Source organism: Eretmochelys imbricata, chromosome 11 (genome assembly GCF_965152235.1).
Source record: "Eretmochelys imbricata isolate rEreImb1 chromosome 11, rEreImb1.hap1, whole genome shotgun sequence".
NCBI lineage: Eukaryota > Metazoa > Chordata > Testudines > Cheloniidae > Eretmochelys > Eretmochelys imbricata.
In genome coordinates this window covers 26142349-26160409 of record NC_135582.1, presented here as the reverse complement: position 1 = coordinate 26160409, position 18061 = coordinate 26142349, and the positions used below count along the sequence as shown (strand labels likewise).

Genomic DNA, 18061 nt, shown 5'->3' with positions numbered 1-18061 from the left:
CATTATGTAGAAAAAGCTTTCTATTTCATACGCTTGTTGAACAGTACATTTAACACAGTTGGAGGAAAACTGCCCTCTTGATGAAGTCTTGGTACTGTATTTATGCTTATGCCAATAGGTGATAAAAATATGGAGTATTGGAGAGCTCATTTTATAAAAATAAGATTAGTCACCTTCAGATGTCCAAAGCAGAAGGAAGAAGTGGTTTCTCTACCAACCTTCCCAAGCAAACTCTCTAATTGGGAAGCCTTTCAGAAATGCCATCTCCTTAGATACCACCACTGTACCATCATCCAAAGTATTACAGATGTACTGCATTGTAGAGATCTAAATTAGGTTACTTGTCTCCTTAGAGCAGTGTGTGTGTCTATATGGACACAGAATACTCAACAGTCTGTGCTTAAATAAACATGATATTAACATTATTGTTCATTACACATTTTATAATGTGTTCATCACTTCAGTATTTGTAGATACTGGATTCAGAAAAGTAATATACGGATGAGGAAAATAAGAGCAAAATTCTATCCAGCTTTAGGCTGAAACATTTAGTGATACATGACCATTTATACGTTAAAAGTTAAAGGAAATAAATAACTGGTAAAATGTTAACACTATAAAAGTAAGTGCCTTTCTTCTCCCAGACTTTCAGATCACAGGTTTTTCATAACCCAAATGCAAAATATGATATCACAGGATGGGTCCTCCCTCCCCAAAGGTGTGAGTAGTCTACACCCAAGCAAACAAAACACATTCAAAGGCTTCCCTTCCCAAAAGTTAACAGGCCAAATGTCACAAGGATACAAGAACAGTTCATGCAAATATGCCTCCCTCTGAAGGATTAAGCCAATATCTTTTAAAAAAATAAGTTCTCCACCGCAGGGTTCAAGTGGAAAACTACCTTCTCTCCTTCTCTAGCTTGGTCTCTCTCCAACAAGATTGCCATTGTTTGTTTCCTTCTTTTATATTTGGCAGCAGGACTTGATAGGTCATGAACAGGGCCCTACCAAATTCACGGCCATGAAAAACCTGTCAGACTGTGAAATCTAGTCTTACCATCTACTATGCAGACCAGATTTCACAGGGGAGACCAGCATTCCTCAAATTGGGGCTCCTGACCCAAAAGAGAGTTGCAAGGGGGTTGCAAGGTTACTTTGAGGGGGTCATGACATTGCCACCCTTACTTGTGCTCTGCCTTCAGAGCTGGGCAGCTGGAGAACAGTGGCTGTTGGCCAGGAGCCCAGCTCTGAAGGCAGTGCCCCGCCACCAGCAGTGCAGAAGTCAGAGTGACGATACCATACCACGCCACCCTTACTTCTCCACTGCTGCCTTCAGAGCTGGGTGGCCGGAGAGTGGCGGCTGCTGACTGAGGGCCCAACTCTGCAGGCAGCAGTGCAGAAGTAAGGGTGGCAATACCATACCAGGCCATCCTTACTTCTGCGCTGCTGCTGGCGGCGGCTCTGCCTTCAGACCTGGGCTCCCAGCCAGCAGCCGCTGCTCTCCAGCTGCCCAGCTCTGAATGCAGCGCCGCTGCCAGCAGCAGCGCAGAAGTAAGGGTAGCAGTACTGCAACCCCCCTACAATAACCTTGCGACCCCTGTCCTCCACAACTCCTTTTTGGGTCAGGACCCCTACAAATACAATACAGTGAAAGTACAGATTTAAATAGCTAAAATCATGAAATTTAGAATATTTAAAATCCTATGTCCATGAAATTGACCAAAATGGACCGTGAATTTGGTAGGGACCTAGTCATGAAGTTCAGTTGTGTGTATTCCAAACCCTTTAACTATTTCTTGTCTGCTTTCATCTAGCAGAGTGGACAGGGAAACAAAGTATTGAGCTAAGGTTGCTCAAGTGGATCCCAGACCTAATAAACTAGGGGCCTATTTGGCTCATATGTATATTACACCCCTTAACATCGGATAACAGAGGTGAATGATATTAGGTGGCAGTTAGCACCTTTACAGTTAAACTTGGGTGAAGAGCCAAGAACCTGAAAAAAATTATAATAAGAAAATTACTTAACCAGGACAGATATTTAAAAGAAATGAAGACACAAACACACTCCACACTTCCAATAATATTAATTTTATAGTAATCCATATTTGGGCCACTGAGCCGTGTCCCTATTTGAGTCCAGTCCTGATGCTCTATCAGTCTTGGTCTGGCTCACTACTAAAATCCAAAATTCACAATTTTACACTGCTAGAATCAGGCATAAAGATCTGAGGAGTGATCTCTTCCCTGTCACATCACTGCTGCCCAAATGTGTAAGAAGAAAAAAATTATTTTTACAGGTTGAACAAACTTTCTACTAAATAGATCAGTTTTCAGTGAGTTGCACTGAATGGTCTTGCACTGCTGATGAAAAGAGCACATCAGAATTAGCAGCATCCTACCACAAAACAAGTTTTAGAAAACATGGAAAAGCCTACAGCACTAAAATTATTCAATTTTTACTTACAATTTAAAAAAATGCAGATGTGCAAGCTAAAAATAATGGTTGCTTACAACTCAATGAAAATTAGGTACAAGAGCATTTGTGTATTCACATTTAAAACAAATGCAAATTTGGTATAAAATAAAATATGATCAGCTTGCCTGCCACAAAAGAGGAGAGGTTTTGTTTGAGCAGGAACTCCTAAGGCATAATTTCTGTTCTTAAACAGACGTACTAAATAGCCTTAGACAAGTTACAAACTCTTTGATAAACCCTTCTATAAAACAGGGATAACAGGATTCTCTCTCACACAGAGGTGGACATTAGTTAGTGAGTTAAATTCACATGGCAACATGTATTATTATTATTATTATTTCGACTACAGTAGTGGCGATGAATCTCAGTCAACGATCAGGGCCCCACTGTGCTAAATACTGTACAAACAATCAACCAAGATGAAAATCTTGGCTCAGAGCACTTGCCATCTAGGCATCAGACAGGACAGAACAGGTAGATGAGATGACTATGTGAGGCTGGGAGGATGAGGTAACAATTGAAAAAAAAAGCAAACAAAAAACAGTATTGCATAAAAACAGAAGTTTCAGCTTGCCACTTGCCTAACAAATGCCAGAAAGTACTGATTTGTAAACATCGCTATGTAGGTATGTTTTAGGGAGGGACTGGACTTCAATGGAGTTTTACCAGGTAGGAAGTTATACCAGATATGAATCTGACCCAGAGTTTCAACATGGAAAGCACTGTATGGCCTCCTTACTGTAGGAGGCAAGGAAATTATTCTACACATTTGATATGTACTGATAATAAAATATGTAACAAACGAAATGCCTCTTGAAATGTGTGTGTGTGTTAACTGAAGTAGCTTCATTCTTTACTTAAAATATAGGAAAACAAAATAAATATTATGAAAGTTTCAAAGATGGAAACAATAGAGTCCCATTTATCGTGCAAGAGGGTATAATTTCTGATCCTGAAACATATGGCTATCAAATGGAAATCTGAAGTATTAACCCAAATGCACAGTCATTTCAGAAGCAGAGATGGTTCCTGCAAAGTAATCTTGTTTAAAATAACCTCTACATAACCGATATAACAGGAATTCGAATATAACATGGTAAAGCAGTGCTCCGGGGAGGGGGGAAGGGGGGGGCGCGCGGGCCCTGCATGCTCCTGTGGATCAAAGAAAGTTCGATATAACGCGGTTTCACCTATAACACGGTAAAATTTTTTGGCTCCCGAGGACAGCGTTATATCGGGGTAGAGATATAGTATGAAGGACTGCCCTACTAACAGGAACTATTAACAAGCTTTAACAATCTGTACAAATATTTACTGAGATGATGAAAAATGTATTAAATGTCAGATAGATACCTGAAGACTGGTAAGAGGAATTAAAGTAACATGCGTGTAGTTTCAAGGTTTCATTATACATTCAATTAAACAAAAAGACATTATGTAATTAAATCCTAATTTAATTTTAAAGTCTATAGAAGACTTTAAGAAATGTGATCTATAGAGTATGTGTAAGTTAACCAGAAATGCCATTTAAACTAGTTTTATTTTTTTAAGTTACATCTATTTTTTTAATAAAAATTTTTCAAAGAAAATAAATGAGCAAGAACAGAAATTATAGTATAGGCAAGAAAATTTTACAAGTGTGGTAGCTCTCCATCCCAAGATGCAAAACAGAAAATAAATTTTGGTGCAGTACCACACACCTATTTGTAATCTGAAATGCACTACCTGAAAAAAACAACCACACAATAGACTGGTCAGTTATGATACTTTTATTCCACCATGTAGAGAGAGTCTAAGGACTAAGTTACTTTTTAGGATTTTGGTATTGTAGCACATGTTACGCATCCTAATAGTCTGCACTTTTAAAAAATACATCCTCCATCCTACAAATGCACAGAATATGGATGGGAAAGACCCAAAACTGATATATATATATATATATTTTAAATCTCTATCACAAAACTAAAAATAAAAACAAAAAGCTCTGAAACGCGTAACTAACATTCACAAAGACATGCTAAAACAATAGAGAATCCAGGCTAAGGAATCTTCTGATAGCACAATAACTATAAGAATAATGGCTGTTCACTTGGTTCCTTGCTCTGTGGGCAAGCAGAGATTGGAAGCAATGGATAGACAGCCAACTAAGCTCCTGTAGTAGGCAGGGACTACCTCACATTGCTACCTTTCTGATGAAGAGAGGCATGGGACCTCTGAAGAAAGTAGGGAGAATGAAATGGGAGGAAAAATTGGTATATGTCAGTCCATACCTGAAAGTGGTTTTTTTTTGGGGGGGGAAGGGGGGAGGGGGGGGGACGTGTAGAACATTTAATTTGATATTGGAAGGCGTCCTGGGCAAATCATATTTTTGAACTATACGCAACTGACCCTCACACCTTAACATGCAGTTTCACTCTGAAAACTGACTTTGTAAAAATACATGTATGTGTGTACATATATTCTCAATTACTTCCATATCAATTTTCTCAGGCTTTGTCTACACCACTACTTTTATTGGTTGGGGTGTGAAAAATACACCCCTGACCGACATAAATTTCACCGGCAAAAGTGCTGGTGCGGGCAGAGCTATGCTGGCAGGAGAGGCTCTCCTGCTGACATAGCTAACTGCCGCTCATTGGGGGTGGTTTAATTATGCCAGCACTGCTGGCAAAGAGCAGCTACACAGGAGACCTTACAGCAGCATAGCTGTGCTGCTGTAGGTCTGTAACGTAGACAGAACCTCAGTTTACAAGCAATAATTAGGTCCCTACCAAATTCATGGTCCATTCTGGTCAATTTCACAGCCATAGGATTTGAAAATTAGTCAGTTTCACATTTTCAGATGTTTACATCTGAAATTTCACAGTGTTGTAATCGTGGGGGTCCTGACCCAAAGAGGGGCATGGGGGTTGCAATGCTGTTGTAGGGGGGTCATGGAATTGCCACCTTCACTTCTGTGAAGTCTTCAGAGCTGGGCTCTGAAAGCAGCAGCTGCAGCTGGAGGAGGCTCCTGGAGGTGGCGGTGAGTCTGATCTCCCCCATGCTGCTGGGAGCACCCCAGCCAGGGGCTCCTAGCTGCTAGTCCAGACCAGCTAGGGTGAGACAGGACTTGCTGTTCCCCTGCACACCCTCTCAATGAAGTAACTTAGAAACTGAGCTACATGTCATTCCTAGACCCATCTAACTAAGTTGCACGTGAACTAAACTGGCCTGCCAAGAATTTACTATATTACAAAATTATTTCTTGATTGCTTTGCTTATTGATCACCTGTACTGGTAATCAATGTTTACAACATAGTCATCAACAAATTCCACATATTGTCACAGATTAAATTTAACAAAAACAGAAAGGGAGATGGGGGCGGGCAATAAAATTTCAGATCTCCATTTATTAAGTTAACTATAAATAGAATAACTCTTCATGTTACAATAGTATCTAAAGTTTTCATTACTTATTCAATTTACCAATATGTATAATGGAAAGAAAATCACACATGAGAAGTCTCCTGAATGTCTGACATTTGTTTTGATGGCCAGAGTCCATACACTTCAAAATAAAGATAAATATTAAAAGCAAAGCACATGCTGGGTTTTAGAGGCACAACTTCAATTAAAATCAATGAGAATCACACACCTAAAATCCTACACAAAAATCTAACAACATTTATCACTATTTTTTACCTTATATGTTGTTTACCATTTCTTTTCCATATAAACTCTAATCCTCCAAATAGCTTATCTACCTGCTCTTTATATTCCAAAACATGACATAGTCTAGGTATGACAGGCACTATGCATGGATAGTGCAGTTATGGGGGGCTATAGAAGACTAGACAGAAAGAAGGCTAGTTGAATAAAGGTTCCTATTTTTATAACCTACGTAAAAAGAAAGCTGTGCTTTCTTATTAATACTATGATGATTACTCTTATTATAGACAGTCACATTTCTGAAGAGTTGAGTTGGGCTTCCTAACTTTTGATGCTGTTCTTTTTAGGACATATTTGAGATAAAAAAACCAAACTTAATGTATTAGTTTGTATACATGTATTTAAATATAGACAAACTTTTACCTACCTTTGATGTCTAAAAAACAGATTTTAAAGATTTTGTCTGTAAACACTACGTTCTTCAACACTTATATATCCAAAAACCAACATTCTCCAGCACCATCTAAAAATACAAACAGTACACAAAAGTCAGATTGATTTTAGCATAATTGGGCTCTTTAAAAAAAAAATAAGTACAAAAATGAATAATGCTGTTAACTTACAATACATTCTTTTTCATTTTAATTCTTTAGCTATGTTAATAAAGTATTTTGGTTATGATTTTAAATGCACCAAATTCAAGAAATCAATAGTTATGGTTCCCAAAGCAATAACACCATTAAAATGACCACCTAATATGTTAAAAATTACATAAAACCAATACTGAACATATAGACTAGAAGTTAAAGAAAAATACTGAAAGAAAATTAAACTATATCTAGTACAACTTTGGAGAATTAAAATCGTTTAGAGCAGTGGTTCCCAAACTTGCTCCGCCGCTTGTGCAGGGAAAGCTCCTGGCGGGCCATCCGGTTTGTTTACCTGCCGCATCTGCAGGTTCGGCCGATCGTGGCTCCCAGTGGCCGTGGTTCGCTGCTCCAGGCCAATGGGAGCTGCTGGAAGCGGCGCGGGCCGAGGGACATACTGGACGCTGCTTCCAGCAGCTCCCACTGGCCTGGAGCCGTGATCAGCCGAACCTGCGGATGCGGCAGGTAAACAAACCGGCCCAGCCTGCCAGGAGCTTTCCCTGCACAAGCGGCGGAACAAGTTTGGGAACCACTGGTTCAGAGATAACTTTCAGAAGAGAAACTTAAAATTATAAGTTACAGTTTTCACAGACAACTTTGTTAAAGAACAAATCTAATAATAAAATGCCATCTGTTAGTATTTGTGTTCTCAAAAATAAATAAAATATGGATTAATTTATTACAATGGATAGAATTTTCTGTACCTACATACATTTACATGTCAGAAATCAAATTAAATTTTCAAACTGTGGAGGGACATGACATATTGATTCATCTAGAATTTAATTTATATGTTAAAATGCCAAGGAAAGACACTCCACCGATTGCCAAGACAGCATGATCAGGTCAATAGTTCAGCTATCAGTCTAACACATACAGTAAGTAGTTTCATTTATCTTTAATTATTTTATTGTGGTCAACCATATTTCTCCAGATAAGTATTTGTTTTTGCAGGATTGGAGCCTATGATTGCAATGTGTAGTTTGTGGGTGGACAGCTGCATCAGTGTAAGGCTCCATTAATCATATAAACAGACTCCACATAGACACTGTAGCCTACCCACAGGATACCGAAGGCAGGATCAGGGCCACAGTGATTAAGTGCATTTAATGGCAACTATTTTTTGTCAAAAATTCTAAATCTGTGTAGCATGCCTGCTATAACTGAGAAGCTATACTATCTCAGCTTTGCTGTATGGCTTTATCTGTACTGCCAACGTTTGAGCTATACAGTCAATTTTTTATTTTTTTAATCTTCAATAAAAAGTCAGTAAATGAGGGCTTTATGCTGTACCCAATGAAGATGATTGTAAAGTTCCCAGTAACTTCAGTGGTGCAAGACTAGGTGGTAAATAACTTTCTTCTGAAGGATTCTTAAATCAAACTGGTTCCATCAGTCTCTGAAGATGAACTTTTCAAATAGACTCTCTGCCCAGAAAGTATCAAAGGAGAACTATTTATTATATAGGTTTTATATATATTTCAATTACTCTATGACTGCATTTATAATGTTTGTAGAAAAAAACTGAATTAAGCTATTTTTTTTTAAAAGTGCATTTTAGTGACAATTCTTTCTAGACTACTTGAAAAATACAACAAAAATAGCAAGAATGAGATTTGTCATAGTCGTAGTTTAAAAACAAATCCTCTGCTCCCCGATAGTGCATTACATATATTTCTACTTTTTATCATGAGACAGCCCCATAAATAAACAAAACAGACAAGTTTATCAGTGGTATATGGATATACAACTCCCTTGATTGAGGTATAAAAAATTGAGAACTGATGTTTTCCGATTAAACAGATTTCATTCTTGAAAAAAAATGCTTGGTTACTTGGACTGGTCTGAATACCACACCTCTATTCTGAGCAGAAATCTATTCTTCCATTTTTGTAAAATCATCATTGGAGCTCTCAAGAACCAAAGTCTTTGTGGCAGAGTTAAATTTAGATTATCAAGTAAATAACCTAGGACATAATTTTCGGCTGAGGTCTTGCGGCTGAAGCTCTGCTTGTCACCACAGAGAGCAGTTATATAAATTTGGACTATGTTTAAAGAAAGAATGGCATTCCTAACACTTTTTCTTTTTAACTCCTCCCTCCTGCCAACCCCTTCGTTCCCTACTGTTGCTATTCATGTACATCTTTTGCTATTTTATTACTATTACCCCAACATTAACATTTCATGTCTATGGTAGCATTGTCTGGTTTTATTTGGTCTGGTCTTGCAGCTTTGACATGTTGTAAAACTGCGTAATTGGCTAATTCTATTGGAGATCCCCTGAGGCGTACAGTATTTGGAATCATATCATCTACTCTTTTGTACTTTTCATTGTCTGTTTCTGTAGAAAAATCAATAAAAATTAATCAAAACGATTTTGGATTACTATTGTTCTTGAAGTCTACTATACAGTATACAACTCTATTGTAAGCCTTATGAAATCATAAAAATTTACAGACAGCTAGAAAAAATATTTATTCACTCTTACTATAAGAAAAACAAGCTCAATATTTTACTATTCTTAAAAAAAAAAGTTACCAAAAAAAAAAAAATGTGGGCAAATAAGAACATAGAAATGGCCTTGCTAGGTCAGACTAATGGTACATCTAGCCCAGTAACCTGTCGTCCAACAGTGGCCAGTGCCAGATGCTTCAGAGGGAATGAACAGACCAGAGCAATTATCGAGTGATCATCCCCTGTCATTCAGTCCCAGCTTCTGGAAGTCAGAGATTTAGGGATATCCAGAGCATGGGATTGAGTCCCTGACCACCTTGGCTAACAGCCACTGATGGACCTATCCACAGATTTTCCATTACTGCAGTATAAAGAAAGAGCCATTTCTAATAAAAATAAAAACAGGATATATATTCTAAACTAAATTTAAAAAATAATCTAAAGATGTAACAAATAGCCAAACATGTTAATATTTGCCTTCAGTTGGCCCATTATGTCATCCTCCACTGTCCACTTGTTAAAATGTTCATAACAAGCATGCTTTCATCCGAGCTGTTCATCAATCTTGGAATGTGCCCCTTGTAAACATCAGCAAAGCTACCTTATTATCCACCTTCAAAACTCTCCTTTGCCGTGATGCCTACTGTCATAAACATAAAGGGAAGGGTAAACCCCTTTAAAATTCCTCCTGGCCAGAGGAAAAATCCTCTCACCTGTAAAGGGTTAAGAAGCTAAAGGTAACCTTGCTGGCACCTGACCAAAATGACCAATGAGGAGACAAGATACTTTCAAAAGCTGGGAGGAGGGAGAAAAACAAAGGGTCTGTGTGTCTGTTGGTATGTTGCTTTTGCCGGGGATAGACCAGGAATGGAGTCTTAGAACTTTTAGTAAGTAATCTAGCTAGGTATGTGTTAGATTATGATTTCTTTAAATGGCTGAGAAAAGAATTGTGCTGAATAGAATGACTATTTCTGTCTGAGTGTCTTTTTTGTAACTTAAGGTTTTGCCTAGAGGGCTTCTCTATGTTTTGAATCTAATTACCCTGTGAAGTACCTACCATCCTGATTTTACAGGGGTGATTCCTTTACTCCTATTTACTTCTATTTCTATTAAAAGTCTTCTTGTAAGAAAACTGAATGCTTTTTCATTGTTCTCAGATCCAAGGGTTTGGGTCTGTGGTCACCTATGCAAATTGGTGAGGATTTTTACCAAACCTTTCCCAGGAAGTGGGGTGCAAGGGTTGGGAGGATTTTGGGGGGAAAGACGTGTCCAAACTACATTTCCCAGTAAACCCAATTAGAGTTTGGTGATGGCAGTGGATATTCCAAGGACAAAGGATAAAATTAATTTGTACCTTGGGGAAGTTTTAACCTAAGCTGGTAAAAGTAAGCTTAGGAGGTTTTCATGCAGGTCCCCACATCTGTACCCTAGAGTTCAGAGTGGGGGAGGAACCTTGACACCTACAGGACACTTGACAACACCTAGGCTGTTCATGTGCACCAGACTAATATTTCTCATTGTTCACTTGTACTCCCCCATCTACCAGTTGTCTCATCTTATGGACTACGAGCTCCTTGGAGCAGGGACTATCTTTTTGTTCTGTATGTGTACACACCTAGCAGAATGGGGCTCTGGTCAATGACTAGGGCTCCTAGACGCTATGATATTACAAATAATAAACAGCAACATTAAGTTAGATTCATGAACAGATAGATCATATATTAACATGTCATACTTAATTTATTTGTTCCTGAATCCAACTGGTTTTCAAATACAAAAAAATAATTTCAATGTGTGTATGAATATGAGTAAACACAAAATATTATGTTTGCATGTTGATGCAAAGACAACCATAAGCTTGAGGCTGGCACCAGACCCCTGGGCATTCCCTGACACTAAAAAGTGAATTTCTTAAAACTGCACAAATGTTTGATGAAAAGGGTGAGTGGAAATGAAGATCTGATGTTGTTTTTCAAACTGACAAAATGTCCTTACAAAGCAGATCTCTCTGTTTTCTTGAGGTGTTGTTTTCTTTTTACATTACCTGGTCTAGCTTAATTTTTTTTTTCCATTATTTGATACTGTCAACACATTTTGTCCAAATATAAGAGGAAACAGTCGCATACCATAAGAAGTTACAATCTAGGTTCCAAATCCTGCAATTGGATCTGTCTAGGCGGGGTCCTTGTGCCCAGGTGGAGCCCTATTAGTTTTAATGAGGCTCTTAGTGGGGGTAGGGCTCTGTTCATGCAAAACCACAAAAAAGCGTGTGCGTGCTTAAAAGGAATTCCTATAAGAAGTCTATAAGTTTAGCAGCTAAAAATTCACAGTTGCTTCAGCTTTTTCTTCTTGAGAAGGCCAAATTCTACACTGATATAAATTCAATAATTCCAACCAAGTTAATTGTGTTACACTATTGTAAATAAGCCTAGTCTATAGCCCACTAAGGAAATGAAAAGATTCACGTTGAGTTCATAGGTGGGTTTGGACCAGGACCAACAGATACAGAATTCAGACCACTTTCCCCAGTTAATGGAATATTTAGGAAAGAAGCCATTTGAGAACCAGCAAAATAGATTTTAGTATCCAACAATGAATTTCCACTGAAAGACGTTTCTTTTCCTTGCATGAAAATAAATTAAACAAATTAGTTGGAAGGAACTGGAGGGAAATTAGCTAATTTTTTAGTTTTAGGAACAAGCAAGATATAGTAAGCAAATTATTTTCAAATTATACGTGTCATGTGATCTACAACATAATATATCTCTCTCTAGATACATATTATGCTCTTTTTCACTGTTTAGAAGGTTTCAAGTACATTCACCTCTGACTTATGTTAGTTGATATAATCCTAACAGCATTTTATAATTCCAAGGCAGCCTCTGCCTATAAAAACTCTGACATCATTTTTTCATAATAATGCCCCTCCCCCCACCCCTGCACACCCCGTTGGACATAAAGTTAAAGACTCTTTGAAAAAACTGTTTAATACAGTTGTGGTAATGAATACTTTAGCTGCCGAGCGGCTATTTTCAACCTCATCCTCCATTTTCAGGCATTTAAACTTTTTTAAAAGTTACCATTTGGGCAGGAGTTTTAATTTTGGTTGATTTTGAGATATAGTGATTACCATTTTACTGCTGACATTTATTGTTTGAAAGTACACCAATACTAATTACTTTCAAACAGTAAATTTTAGCATTTAAATGATAACCACTGTATCAAAGAGTGAAAAAAAGAATGCTTTTAACCAGATTAAAAATAAATATAAAACCATGACTACTCTTGAGATGTTACCTTTTTGACAAGTAAAAAAAATGGCATGTTGAGTGAGAATATAAGTGTTTGATTGCAAAATTTGATTTTTTCGAAGTATAAACATTTTCAGGAGATAAGCACAAAGCCACACAATGTTCAAACATGTACAAATCTGTGATGTATTGATTGCACAAAGAAATGTATCTGCACCATTCTTTATGTACTTCCATAGGGAAGAGTTGGACTGAATGTCTGTATTACAGCAGACCACCAGAAGATGTTACAGAGGCTTTAGCTGGAGTTCCATAGTGAAGGTTAAATTGAATTTTGCACTTAAAACAGAGATTCAACCTTTTCTAAGTAGGAAAAATGCAGTGTATTATCACCAAAAGTTACATCAACTTACCCTGCACAATTATACCTTGCTACTAGTACAGGAGAACCTAGAAGTAAAATTAACTAGACAATGACTATAAATTAAAAGTTAAACTAATTGGCATACTGACAAAATTCAGAGAACTGCAAAAGATAAACAAATAGTGTAGAGAGTAAATTCCACTTTTAAGTTGTGAAAGCTGAAATTCTAAAATGCTATTTATAATATATTGCACGAAATATATTATTAACTATTTTAAATACAGTATATAATATATGCTACAATTAAGTATAATTTCTAACTTTCATCTCTATCCAAATATAAGGGGGTTTTTTGGGGTGGGGGAAAAGGAAAAAAATGGTTTGTTTACATTATGTGATTATTAAAAATATATTCTGAAGAATCACTGGGCTGAGGTAAGTAATAAACAGCACCAATATTCATCCACTAATTAGTTAATGTTTATACAGCTCTTTGAAATTGTAATCCATGAAACAAGCACCCAATATCTTACCCACTATCATCTCTCTCTTTTTTGCTAGCTGTCACACAGATTCTCTCAGATAATATTCTGATCACTATGCTCTTACTCCAAGCTGTCCATCTTCCCTCTTTGGGATTTAATAACAGCATCCAATGGACATTGATCCTACTTTGTATTTAAGGCCTATCAAGAAGGAATTTTGTTTTCAACAAGATCTGCCAGCTCAGGAAGCAACCTGTTTACAGGGACGCAAAGGATCCAAATGTTTCTAAGTTTTGACATGGTTTTCATAGTACTCCATTCTATGATCTTTAACTAAACATTGCCTCTCTGTTTTTAATTAACAAAGTATTTAATGACATTTTATCTGAGCTGAGAACCTTCTTCTTTACTGAGGTCAGTCAGAGTCCCATTGACAACAACTCATCAACTAAAATATTAAATTTAGATGCAAGTTTCCATCTTTGTCTTTAACACATAAAATATATCTTTCAATTTATTACGAATCTCTTCAGATTTACTGGCCAGCATTTCTAATACGTATTTGCTGATCAGGGGTGGGAAGGAAAGAGGTGTATGGCAAAAAAAAAATTAAAATAAAAAAAAATCCTACCAAGATAGCCAATAGAGCAAGACTGAGTGCCAGAACAACTTTTCAAAGGGACAATATCTTTGCAAACATTTGTAACCCTAGCTCACAACTGAAGTTTAAACACCACAGCAAACTTGATTTGAAATAATCTTATGACGGTGGAGTTATATAGCGAAATGCTGATATGACCAATTTTTAAAGAAAAAAAATTACAGAGATGCAGACAGTGAGAGTTATAGACCTAAAAGCATCTCTGTGTCCTGTAGCCCATAAAGCTAGCTTTAGCATTTATTTTATTCAACAGTAATGCAAGGCATCCAGAGGCCTGTATTCTGTAAGACATTGGCTTCAGCAGTTACGATAAGGCTTGAGGCCTATGAACTTTGGCTCAGATAAATGGCCTTATGGTCACCCCTAATATTGGGGAACTGACAATAGAGCATTTAAGGGGAAAGTTTGACCAAAACACCAGCCAATCACAGGAACATGAGCTAACACCAGCTCTTGGCTATCTTAGGATGGGAACATCTGCAGATGTTTGACCACAAGAGTGCCATGGCAACGAACTGATGTATCTGATAAGCTGAGATCATTAATATACTAAATGATAGGAGAAGGGCACCCCAACATTAGTAGGGTGAGGAAATACAAATAAGGAGCATGGGAGAAACCCCTCCTGAATATACATGAGACATAGTGGCATCAGCGTAACATATTATAGAAGTTGTATCCCAGTCTGTGGGCAGGAGAAGAGACATAGCCCTTGGGAGATGCCAGGATGATTGCCACTTATGATGATGAGGAAGATAATGACTAACCTTTCAGGTTGTTCTGCAAGGGATGGTCTGAGGATAAGGACGTTCAGATGTACAGTCTGTATTATCTCTATTTACCTTGTTGGGTTAGAATGTTTGTGACTTTGCTAAATGTATTAATAAACTATTACAAATACAGAAGCGTTCCTAAAGTGTGAGTGTTGCAACTGTGCACATCAGGCTTCCCAGTTAAACAATAAGTTTAAAAATACTAGTCCTGATCTTGGGACAAAAACCTGTCAAACCCCAGAGTGATACCTGGAAATTCTTAAGTAATCAATATAATTAACGGTTCATAGATTGGGCTACAGTCAAAAATATTTTGTTGAAAAAATAACCTGTTCAGTTCTAAAAAACATATTGCCTTTAATCGAGTGTGTTAACAGTTCTGCAAGTGTATTATGTCATTGTCCACTATCTGTGAACAAGTGTTTCTTCAACAGGCCACAGGCACATCCTCAGTTTATTGCCATAAATCTTTCCTTTCTAAAATTACCCCAACCTTAACAGAATAATAAAAATTACAAATAGGAAAGACGCAGATTATTTTCCTGCTTGTGCAGGTTTGTTCCCTACTAAATTAACATTAGCATGGTCAAGACATGCATATAAGAAAACCAAGAAAACCACAAGATCTTTATATCACCTTCATCCTTGTCCTCCCTTTCTTCCCCGCACCTTCAATCTAACTATTCATTGCTCTTACCCACTGCATCATGTCTAAAATTGAGCTGATCTGGATGGGTAGACTCTCATGCCCACGTAGAGTCACAGAAGTCAATGGGATCCAACATGTGCACAGGCGTCTACCAACACAGATCAGATTGCAGGATCAGAACTATATACTGTAAATTCTTCAAGCACAAAGATTGTGACTTCTGTTCGCTCTGTAAAACTTAGCAGAATTTAAGCAGTATGGACAATATTTTGCAACTTAGGTGCATTGAATTAAGCACTTAAATCCATATCTAGGCACCTAAAATATCAGACCACTCATTCACGTAACTAAATATTAACTTACTTTATTAATTGTAGGCACCAAAGTTGGAAAAAGTTAGTAGTGTTTTTCCTGACATTAGAGCCTTAATCTTCTCTTATGTAATTTCACCCCTTTATTTCCTAACTATAACCCCCTGTACCACCCTAAATATTTTATCGTTACCTTCAGTGCTTACCATTTTTTATATGTGTAGGCTGTTCTGTCTTCCCTTTGCAGTTTCTTAGCCAAACTATCTAATGTACACTTAGCTCTTTAAATTTTTCTTCGTAAGTCAAGACAAGAGTATGCAGGTATCCATACAATAATGCATAATACTAGTTCAGGCCCTGGAGTAAAATATTAAAAATGTGGGCCCTGATCCTCATTTGTGACTGAAGATCACTCTTAAGAGATGGTATGTGTGTAAAAATGACTGTAAGCCCCAATCATGGCCTTTCCAGTGGCTAGGGGAACCAATCCAACATACAGGGCTCACATGATTGAAACACTCATTGCTAGCTCTAGTACAATTTGAGATATCAGGCTTTAAAATTACAATTTTACTATTTAGCGAAAAGCTATTTTAAGTAAGTTTTAGAAGTTTCTAGGAGTCCTGTGAGCCTCGTACAGCTGATACCATATGAGCATGGCTTTCAAAGTTGAGGGATATGAAAAACAGTACACAAAAAACCTCATCCTCTCTAATATTGCTAAAATAATTTTTCTGTGAAATACATGGCATAAAGGAAATAAATGATTGTATGGTTTGGTATAAAGTATCAACAAACATGTATAACTCTCATGTCACTTTGCCATTGATAAGTAATGTTACCATGCCAATTAAAACAATATTAACTGACCAGATACTTCATTAACACAAAACCAGGGTTGCCCAGTGATATCTTGTGTCTTCTGGAAAGCTGAGCAAAACTCAAACCTCTGAAAACCAGGAAATCCAGGGTAAAGATACATTGAAAAGCAACCTTAACCTGCCCCACCTCCTGGAGCTGGCAATTATTGGCCTGAACCCAATTGTGTTAACTGTTTTAGGTGTAGCTGTATTGAATGGTGGAAGGATTAGTTAAACCAGCTTGGCAGAGCTGTTTTTGTGATACGAGATCTGTGGAGCCCTACCCTCCAGAGCGTGGGTCTCAGCCCTGAGCCCTCCTCCCAACTGTATGTGATATCAAAGTGAAGAGGTGCTTGTGTACCTTGAGTGATCCAGTATGCCTCATTTCAGCACTGAGTTCTATAGGTTGTGGAAGTAGTGGTAAACAGGGATCTTCTTGCCAAGGGGATTATTAATAGTCAGACATGATGCGAGAGTGGTCTGTGGGTTTAAATATGGAAGTACAGTGATAGACAGGTAAAGAGGTTGTGAAAAAGGGTGAGGAAGTTGTAAACTTCAGTGGGTGTGGTGTTGTTTCTGTTGAGTCGGTTAGTTATAGGTAGCTTCTGTTCAGAACAGCTTACCGAAACACACATTTTGCCTTAGTAAAGAGAAGGAATTAAATTCTGTCCTACAGTGGTCATGTGCCCTACTCCCTGAGCGTTATGCACTTGGAGTGTGAGTATAGATTAATTGGATCATTACTCTAAGAGGACAGAGTTAAGGTGATATTGGTGTTAACCTTAACTCTGCATTTGCAGGTTTTCAGAAGTTGGAGTTTTGCTGAATCCAACATTCTGAAAGGGCACAAAATACCACCCAGCAACCTTAACTCTGTGACTATGAAGTTTTGTCAGTCAATCTTCTCATTTTTTTGCACAGAAAGAAGGTGGTTTGTTTGTTTGGAGGTTGTGATCATTTAAGCTGTTGTGATTATGTGTTTGCGGTTGAAGGGTACAGTGGCAGACTAAAGATAAAAGACGCTATGTGATCCTTAATCCATCCTCCCCACTCCTATACACTTTGTTATAGTGGAATAGTGATAACGTTTGTGCTTTGAAATGTTTGGAAAGTGGAGCTGTGGACAGGATGGAGAGAGAAATCACAGACGTAGTTTATGTCCCAAAACCATGACAGTTTTATTCCATGACTGGTGTATCTCTCCCCCTCTCCCCTACTGTCTCCCTCCACACCAACATTTCCAGCTAACCTTCTTCCTTCCCGTTAAGCCATTATCACTTTAGAAGGCGTTAGGACATAAAAGTTACTCCTTGCTGTCTGGCACCTTCTGAAGCTGCATACTTATAGCACAGACAACAGCTTACAAGAGGGTCATGTACTTCTTTGATTACGTATGCTGAGTTGTACACTCAGCCAAATCCCATGCCATCACTAGGTTCCCCCCCATTCCAGCTGGGGCCTGCCCTCCCTCCAGTCAGAC

General features: G+C 37.8%; 1 protein-coding gene across 6 annotated transcripts in view; it reads right to left on the bottom strand.

Moving 5' to 3' along the window:
* Nucleotides 1-18061, bottom strand: part of MBD5 (methyl-CpG binding domain protein 5) — a 254423-nt gene that overhangs the window by 181844 nt on the left and 54518 nt on the right. For all 6 annotated transcript variants that reach the window (XR_013347482.1, XM_077829817.1, XM_077829816.1 and 3 more), the window contains one exon: nt 6554-6649. The gene's annotated coding sequence lies outside the window, so the exon portion shown is untranslated. The remainder of the gene's footprint in view (nt 1-6553; nt 6650-18061) is intronic.